The sequence below is a fragment of the Elephas maximus genome, chromosome 3 (genome assembly GCF_024166365.1).
Source record: "Elephas maximus indicus isolate mEleMax1 chromosome 3, mEleMax1 primary haplotype, whole genome shotgun sequence".
NCBI lineage: Eukaryota > Metazoa > Chordata > Mammalia > Proboscidea > Elephantidae > Elephas > Elephas maximus.
The window spans coordinates 51,626,975-51,636,123 of NC_064821.1; positions in this window are offsets into that span (position 1 = coordinate 51,626,975).

Genomic DNA, 9,149 nt, shown 5'->3' on the forward strand with positions numbered 1-9,149 from the left:
GGTCAGATGATTATGGGATGCAGAGTGTTTTGGGGGTCAGCGGAATCCCCTAACCCAGGGGTTCTCACCTGAGGTGGTTCTGCCCCCAGGGGACATTGGGTGATGTGTGGGGACATTTGTGGTTGTCTTGACTGGGGAGGGTGCTACTGGCATCGAGTGGGTGGAGGTCAGGAATGCTGCTCAACACCCTACAGTGCCCAGGACGCCCCATCCCAGACGGTGATCCAGCCCTGTGTCAGCAGTGCCGTGGGGGAGAGCCTGCCCTCTGATGTCTGAGCACCAACGTTGTACAGGGTGCCAGGCTGCCTGGTGGTGGTCATGGCAGGAGGAAGCAGGGCTCAGGGCACCAGCTGGGGCCTGCCCTGCCTCCAGCTCAGGCCTGGCTGTGTGGTGTGGCAAATGCCTGTCCATTTCTGCAAATCAGAGGAACTGGGAATTGGTTTGAACCCTGCTCTGCCACTTACTAGCTGTGTGACCTTGGGAAACTTAGCATTTCAGACCTCAGAGTCTTCCTCTGGGAAAGGGCCAATGCTGCCCACGGGGATGACTTTGCAAATCGCATGTAAAGTGCATGGCCCCTGGAAGGGCTTCCTAAACGACAGCCAAGTGACTAGGAGTGGAGTCACTTACTGAACCTGTGATGATATATTGGGACAGGAGTTGAGGGGCAGCAGCAGCACTTTCTGGCCCTACCCCACTCTGGGTCTGAGCATTCACAGTTCACTCCTCTCCAGAGGCCCATAGAGGTGGCCACTGGGCCCCAGGTGCCTGGGCTTTCCGAGGCTATCCTGGCTTCTCCCTGGCACTGAGAGATCAAGGCCTGGAGCACATCCCCCACCATTCCCCTGTATCCATCTGTCAGTCAGATAAAGCGGGGTGCCTGCTGTGTGCTGGGCAAGGGCCCGGGCTACACCAGTAAACTCAGGTGCCTGCTAGTGGGGAAAGAGATACTAAATGATTCTTCTCATCAGAGGGGAGTCCCTGGGTGGTGTGAACAGTGAACATGCTCAGCTGCTAACTGAAAGTTTGAAGGCTCAAGTCTACCCAGGATGCCTTGGAAGAAAGGCCTGGCAATCTACTTCCAAAAATTAAGCCATTGAAAACCCTAGGGAGCACAGTTCTACTCTGACACATATGGGGTTGCCATAAGTTGGGGTCGACTTGAGGGCAACTGGTTCTCATCAGAGGATTTCAGACTGAGGCAAGAGCCCCAAAAGGGAACACTGGCCACCTGGCAGGCGAGGGAGCCTTCTGGGGGAAGGGAGTCGTGCTCTGGGGCCAGGGGGTGCTGAGTGGCTGCAGTTGTGGAAAACGAAACAGCCTCAACTGTCAGAATGAGATGGACAAGTAAGATGCGTTACATTCGTTCCGTGGAATACTGTTCAGAATTCAAGTGAATAAGCTAGACCTAACCATATCCACATTGGTTCCCCTCAGTGTGAACGACACGTAGGATGGCATGCAATATGAGAGAATTGGGGTGGATTTTTTAAACCTAAAACTAAACCATACATTGTCCCCGGCTGTACATGGGGTGAGAATATAAAACTTGGACCAATCAGTTGCCATTGAGTCAGCTCTGACTCGTGACAACCGCGTGGTGTCAGAGTAGAACTCTGCTCCGTTTTCAATGGCTGATTTTTTTTTTTTCTGAACTAGATTGCCAGTCCTTTCTACCAAGGTGCCTCTGGGTGGACATATGCCAAATCCATTATTGTGATGTCTGGGGGTGGCCTGGCCTGGGGAGAATGGGACTAAATGGCATGCTTTCTTTCTCGTTTATGCCAGTGCCTGGCACACAGACAGCTTGCTCTGTACGTGCTTGTGTTGTAGAGTGGGGAAGCAGGGTGGGGCAAGGGAAGAAGCCAAGCAAGGGTGTGACTTCCGGCAAAGTCCTACAGGCACCACCTCAGCCTGGTCCCACGGGGGCACTCTGGTATGTGAGTGACACCTCAGAGCGTGTGGCTTGATGCCAAGCAAGAGAGCTGGGCTTTCTCAGTCATTGGCCAAGGGCTGTTCTGGAGCTGGGGAAGGAGTACTTAAATTCCCAAGCACCCTGGTTCCCAAACCATGCAGGTGAAGTGGCCCCAGGAGCCCGAGGGCCATCCTCCAAGGAGGGGTTCAGGGAGAGGGCCATCAGAAATGCACAGAAACAGTGAAGGGCACCAGGGTGGCTGCCCCCTTTCCACAGAGCAGGCCCCATAAAGGAGAGCTGCTGACATTCATTCAGCAAACACTGAGAGCCTACTGTGAGCTAGGAGTATTCTAGATGCTGGAGATATCAGAGTGGAAAAAATGTCCCTGGCCCCCAGGAACAGAGTTGGACATGATCTGACTTACATTCTAAAAGTTTAAACACAGAAGAAAATAATCTTTGATGGTTATGAGGGTGGGGAGGGAGGGAGGGAAAGGGTTATTCACTAGATAGTAGACAAGAACTATTTTAGGTGAAGGGAAAGACAACACACAATACAGGAGAGGTTACCACAACTGGACTAAACCAAAAGCAAAGAAGTTCCCTGAATACAACGGAATGCATCAAAGGCCAGAGTAGCAGGGACGGGGGTTTGGGGACCGTGGTTTCAGAGGACATCTAGGTCAATTGGCATAACAAAACATATTAAAACGTTCTGCATCCCACTTTGGCGAGAGGCTTCTGGGGTCTTAAACGTTTGCTAGCAAGCGGCCATCTAAGATGCATCAATTGGTCTTGACCCACCTGGATCAAAGGAGAATGAAGAACACCAAAGGCATAAGGTAAAGACAAACCCAACAGACAGAAAAGGTCATGTAAACCAGAGACTACATCAGCCTGAGACCAGAAGAACTAGGTGGTGCCCAGCTACCACTGATGACTGCCCTGACAGGGAACACAATAGAGAACCCCTGATGGAGCAGGAGAACGGTGGGATGCAGACCTCAAGTTCTCATGAAAAGACCAGACAATGGTCTGACTGAGACTAGAATGACCCTGGAGGTCATGGTCCCTGGACCCTTTCTTAGCCCAAGACTGGAACCATTTCCGAAGCCAATTCTTCAGACAGGAATTGGACTGGACTATAAGACAGAGAATGAGACTGGTGAGGAGTCAGTTTCTAGACTCAGACAGACACATGAGACTATGTGGGCAATTCCTGTCTTCCTGTCCTGACAGAGACTGGAGAAACCCCAAGAGTTTGGCCCCTGGACACTCCTTTAGCTCAGTAATGAAGTCACTACTGAAGTTCATTTACCCTTCAGCCAAAGATTAGACAGGCCCATAAAACAAAATGAGACTAAAGGGGCACACCAGCCCAGGTGTAGGGACTAGAAGGCAGGAGGGGACAGGAAAGCTGGTAATAGGGAACCCAAGGTCGAGAAGGGAGAGTGTTGACATGTCACGGCATTGTTAATCAATGTCATAAGACAATGTGCGTACTGTTTAATGAGAAGGTAGTCCTGTAAACCTTTATCTAACGTACAGTCAAAAAAAAAACTGTCAACCTAGAATTGTATACCACTGAGGAATCTTTCAGGAATGAGGAAAAATAAAGATGTAGTCAAGTAAACAATAGACTTTATTGACAACCAACTTTTAATATAGAAACATCTAAATCTTTTTGTGGAAGAAGGAAAATTTTCCAGAAGGAAGATCTAAGATGCAAGGAGTTAATGGTAAGCATGTGGTCAGTCTTCAAGACCGTGTATATCAGACAGGGCTGACCAGAGACAAAATGTTCTAAAGTCTTTTTTTGGCTAAAAGAAGGGTAAATATTGAATTAACTTTAGACATTGTTAAATCAATTGGATGACTACTGAAGGGACAGAATAGAATGCGTAATTTCCAAGCCAATGCTGAGGAAAAAAAAAACTTAATTTGAAAAAAATTACAAAAGAGGAAAAAAAAAAGTTTGACCATTAAACCAAAATGTAACCCAGCTGCTGTCAAGTCAATTCCGACACATGGTGACCATTAGCACGAAATACCATTAGCACAAGATAATACAGTTAATATGTAATAATCATACATTTGTAAATGAATTACACTCTGGAGTTAAGATACAGGATTATCAGACTAGATTTTTAAAAATTTCAACCATATTTACAAGAGACATCCATGAACTGCATGGACTGAAAGGAAAAGGTTAGGATGGAAAAGGTTATACTAGGCAAATGACCAAAATACAATTGCTGTTGTTATGTATCGTTGAGTCAGTTCTGACTCATAGTAAACCTATAAGAGAGTAGAATAGGCCTATAGCGTTTCTAAGGAGTGGCTGGTGGATTTGAACTGCTGACTTTGGTTAGCAGCTGTAGCTCTTAACTACTAAGCCACCAGGGCTCCAAAATAGAGCTGGTATAGCTAAATTAAGGAGCCCTGGTGGTACACTGGAAACCCTGGTGGTGTAGTTGTTAAGTGCTGTGGTTGCAAACCAAAAGGTCGGCTGTTGGAATCCACCAGGTGCTCCCTGGAAAGCCCATGGCACTTCTACTCTGTCCTATAGGCTCACTATGAGTCGGAATTGACTCGATGGCATATAACAACATGGCTAAATTAATATCAAACTTGACTTTAAGGTAAAAGGTATTATTAGGTTAAACTTAAATTACAAAGGTTAGGCTCAATTCTCCAGGTGTAGGAGATTAGACACATAGACTTAAAATGGAAGTAAGAATCACCCCCTTCTTCAAGAATTGCTTTACAGTTTAAATGCCTCTTTGACGAGTATTCGTTAAATATCTGACCCTCACATCAAACCGGTGAGGTAGGTAGGATAAGTGTTACCATCTCCCTTTTACAGAAGAGGAACCGGAGCTTAGAGAGGTTAGGAACTTTCCTAAGGTCACAATCCTGATCCCAGGTCTTCTGACTCCTGGCCCAGAGCTTTTTCCTCCCCCAGCGGGAGTTTAGAAAGGAGAAAAGAAACTGGGCGAAGAAAGGAAGGGGCAGATGCGCAGTGAGGAACAGCAAGGGCAAAGGCTTGGCAGAGAAAATGCAGGAACGTTTGGAGTCCAGAGGAAGAGTGATTGGGTCAGGCGCACAGCAGAGAGGAGTGATTACAACCCGATTTCGGAGGGATCTGAAGGCGGGGGAAGAGTATTGCCCAATTTTTGCAAGTGCAAGAAGTCTGCACGGAGCCATGTGATTTGCAACCGGCTGTACGGCGCCAGGAGGGGGACCCACGAGCAGCGCACCTGCAGGCTCTGCTCCTGACGCCCCGCGCTCTGCCCTTCCCACTCACCCCGACGCCGGCGGCCACGCGCCTTCGAGTCGGACGCACGCTGCTACTCCCACCCCCCCTACCGGCCAGGGTCGTTACCGTCCTGCCTGAGATCGGCTCCAGGTTCAAACGCCAAGAGGAGAAGACAGACGCTCCTGAGGGCAGGTCCAGGAGGTCAGGAAAACTGATCGCAAGTATCTTTGGTTAGGAGAGGAAGGAGGCTCTGAGTGTCCTTAAGTGTGCAGGGATGGGGATAGAGGCGGGTAGAGAGGGTGGGGAGCAGGGAGGAATTACCCAATAAGCAAGGTATGAACAGGCTTACTTGTCGCTATGAGTCGGAATCGACTGGATGGCACTGGGCTTGGCTTGACTTAGTGTACGGTATCACCTGTTTTCCACCACATCAAAGATGTGGCGAAACCCTTGAAATTGTGTGCTACAGATAGTAAGTAAACGCAGTTAAGCCCATACATACCTTGCTTACTGTAAACTGGTTGCATACCTTGCTTACGGATTAATCCACTCCTGGTGGGGGGTGAGGAGCAAGTAGATGGACAGCTCCCGCCTGGAGGGCAGAACCCGGTAAAACAAAGGGATGGGGAATGGGGGTGGAGAGGTGGGGTGCTAGGCAAAGGATGCTGTGGCTTGAGCTACCTCCATTCCTTTGGAAAGAGGTGAGTCAGGCATGGCCCTGGTTAGGAGCATGAGCAGTGGAGTCAGCCCTGGGTTGGGCTCTCTGCAACCGAAGTCCAGTTATAGAACCTTGGGGTGGGCAGACAGCCTGTCTAAGGTCTGGTTCCCTCATCTAGAACAGGGAAGCTCACTCTTAGGGCTGGACTCAATGATAGGATGCAGCCTAAAGGCGGCATGGTGGTTATCGTGGTTCAGCTGTTCACTTAACACACGTTTGTAAGCTCCTACCATGTGTCAAACACTGTTCATTGTGCTGCAGGCACAGCAGGAAAAAAAGACAAAATGGCCTGCCCTCATGTGGCTCTCAGTCCACTGGAGGGAGAAAAACAAACAGCGTGTTTGTTTTTCAGTTTGTTTTTCAGTATGTTAGATGGTGATAAGTACTATGGAGGAAAATAATGCAGGGCCAAGAGAAAGAGTGTGTGAGGGGTGCTGCAGTTGGAAAGAGAATGTTCAGGAAGGGCTCCCTGTGATGTAAGACATGACTTGAAGGAGTAAGGGCAAAAGAATTCAGGCAGCGAGAACAGCACATGCAAAGGCCCCGAGGTAGCACCATGGGTAGTGTTTCTGAGGAGCAGTGAGGAGGCTGATGTGTTTGGAGCAAGGCTTCAGACCGTTTCAGTCATGGCTGACGAAGTGAAACCAGAATAGACCTGGAGTTTTACAATTTGGGTGATCCAGAACAATAACAAAACGGGAAAAATTATGGAATGGGAGACTCAAAAGAGGTGTAGTGAACCCTTTCAGGAGCCTGAGGCATGCATGAGATGTGGATTATTGACAGGAACGTGGAGAGGGACACACATTCCGAGTGGCACAGTCAGCTGCCCTCTTTGAGAGAGGCACCATTTTTTCAGACTCTGCTGAAAATCTGACGGGCAAGAGATTTCGTGCTTATCCGACACATATGCTGCCCTTGTTTTCTAAGACAGAAATTAGATTTCTAGCAGGGCTTTGACGGGTAATTTTTCCTGTTTCATTTATCTTCTCAGTTCACCCAAATTTTAAAAATTTGGATCTGTTCTAGTTTCACTTCCTTGGCCTTAACTGAACCAGGATGAACCAGTTTGAAGCCCTGGTTTGGAGCAGAGTGAGCAAGGGGACAAGGAGTAGGGGATGAGGTTGGGGAGGTGGCCAGTGGTCAGGTAACGTAGGGCAGAGGTTGGCAAACTTTTTCTTAAAGGCCAGAGTGTTTTAGGCTTTGCGGGCCATCCGGTGTCTGCTCCATTACTCAGCTCTGCTCTTGTAGTGCAGAAGCAGCCATAGATGACACGTGAATGAGCGTGGATGTGTTCTAGTATAGCTTTATTTACAGAACAGGCTGCCGGCCAGCCATAACTGGCCAACCCCTGTTGCAGGGCCTTGAAGGCCTTCGTAGGGCCTCTGAATGGGGTGGGGAGCCTTTGGGGACTTTGAGCTGAGGCAGGGCATGTTCTGAGTATTCACAGGGTCACTCCGGCTGCTGTGTGCAGAACAGACTGTCAGAGGTGGGGCAAGTGCAGAAGCAGGAAGACGGTTAGGAGGCCACTGCCACATGTAGGCAAGAAGTGAGGGTCACCTGACCTAGGAGGTGGGATGGAGGTAAGGAAAAAGGTTGGATTCTGAATACCTTTGGAAGGTAGAAGGAGCCCTGGTGGTATAGTGGTTAAGTGCTTCACTGCTAACCAAAAAGTCACAGTTCAAACCATCAGCCGCTCAGTGGGAGAAAGATGTGGCAGTCGGCTTCTGTAAAGATCACAGCCTTGGAAACCCTATGGGGCAGTTCTACTCTGCCTGTAGGGTCGCTAGGAATCAGAATCAACTTGATGGCAATGGGTTGGAAGGTAGAGTCAATGGGATCAGCTGATGGCTTGAATATGATGTGAGAGAGAGGAGTTGGGGCGGGGGGGGTGCTCCAGAGTTTTGACCTGAACCCCCAGAAGGATGGAGCTACCATTCATGGAGAAGGGGGGACGCCGAGATGAGAGAGCTCTGGTTTGGGGGGACAGGCCGGAGTTCCGTTTGGGCCATATTAATGTTGAGACACCCATTAAAAGGCAGCATTAAACATGTCCGAAGCCGCAAGCCTGGCTGAGATCACCTGGAGTGAGTGTATCAGAAAAGAGGGGCACCCAAGGCTGAGCCCTGACCGGGGAGAAGAGGAGCCAGCAGAGGAGACTGGGAAGGAGTGGGCAGGGAGGAAGCAGAGAAATGAGAGAGGGGGCATCCTGAAATCGGGAAAGCAAGGGTTTCCAGGAGGACAGAGTGACCACTTGTGCCCAGGGCTGCCGATGCCTCACAAAAACCGGGGTCTGTGGGACTCAGCCTCTGGGAGGCTCACTGGAGGGTGGTGGGGGTAGGGATGGGAAGCCTGATTGAAGTAGGGTCAAAAGAGGTGGGAAAAGGATTTGGAATTTGGGTGTAATAAGAGGTGACAAAGCGGCAGGGACCTGGAAGTTCGGGGCGGGGGAGTGTTGTTTTGTGTGTATTTCCTAATGATGGGAGAAATAAGCACCTACTTATATGCTGATGGGAAGCCCTGGTGGCATAGTGGTTAAGAGCTATGGCTGCTAACCAAAAGGTCAGCAGTTTGAATCAACCAGACGCTCCTTGGAAACCCTGTGGGGCAGTTCTGCTCATCCTATAGGGTCGCTATGAGTCGGAATCGACTCGACGGCAACAGATTTGGTTTTTTTGGTTTATGTGCTCGTGGTGTCCCTGAGTAGTGCAAATGGTTAACACAGTCGGCTGCTAACCAAAAGGCTAGAGGTTCAAGTCCACCCAGAGGCACCTTGGGAGAAAGGCCTGAAGAACTACTTCAAAAAGATCACAAACACTGAAAATCCTATGCAGTACAGTTCTACTCTGACACACATGGACTCACCATGAATCGAAATCAACTCAGCAGCAGAGAAGGCCCTGCCATCCTCTGGGCCCAGTGGTCCAAGGGCTGGGAGAGAAGGTGTTCCCACCTTGAAAGGCTGCCTGGAAGCAGGGTCCACAGGGGAGGGCTGGGGATCTGCAGTCAGTGCTAGATGGAGTGGGCACTGGTGGATACCAGGAAATTACGAAGAAGAGGTATGGGGGGCAGGGAGAGGAGACTGCAGGGGGGCCTGACCAGTGGGGATCCAGGCCAGGGCAGCTGGGGCTGGGCCTGAGGGGCAGCTGGGGGTGCTGCCAAGGATGGGGGTGATCGGGCCTGGCCTGTGTGACCTCATCCTTCAGAGCCCCATCTGATCACACAGGCCAGACCTCTGCCAAGGCCAGCACCTTGTA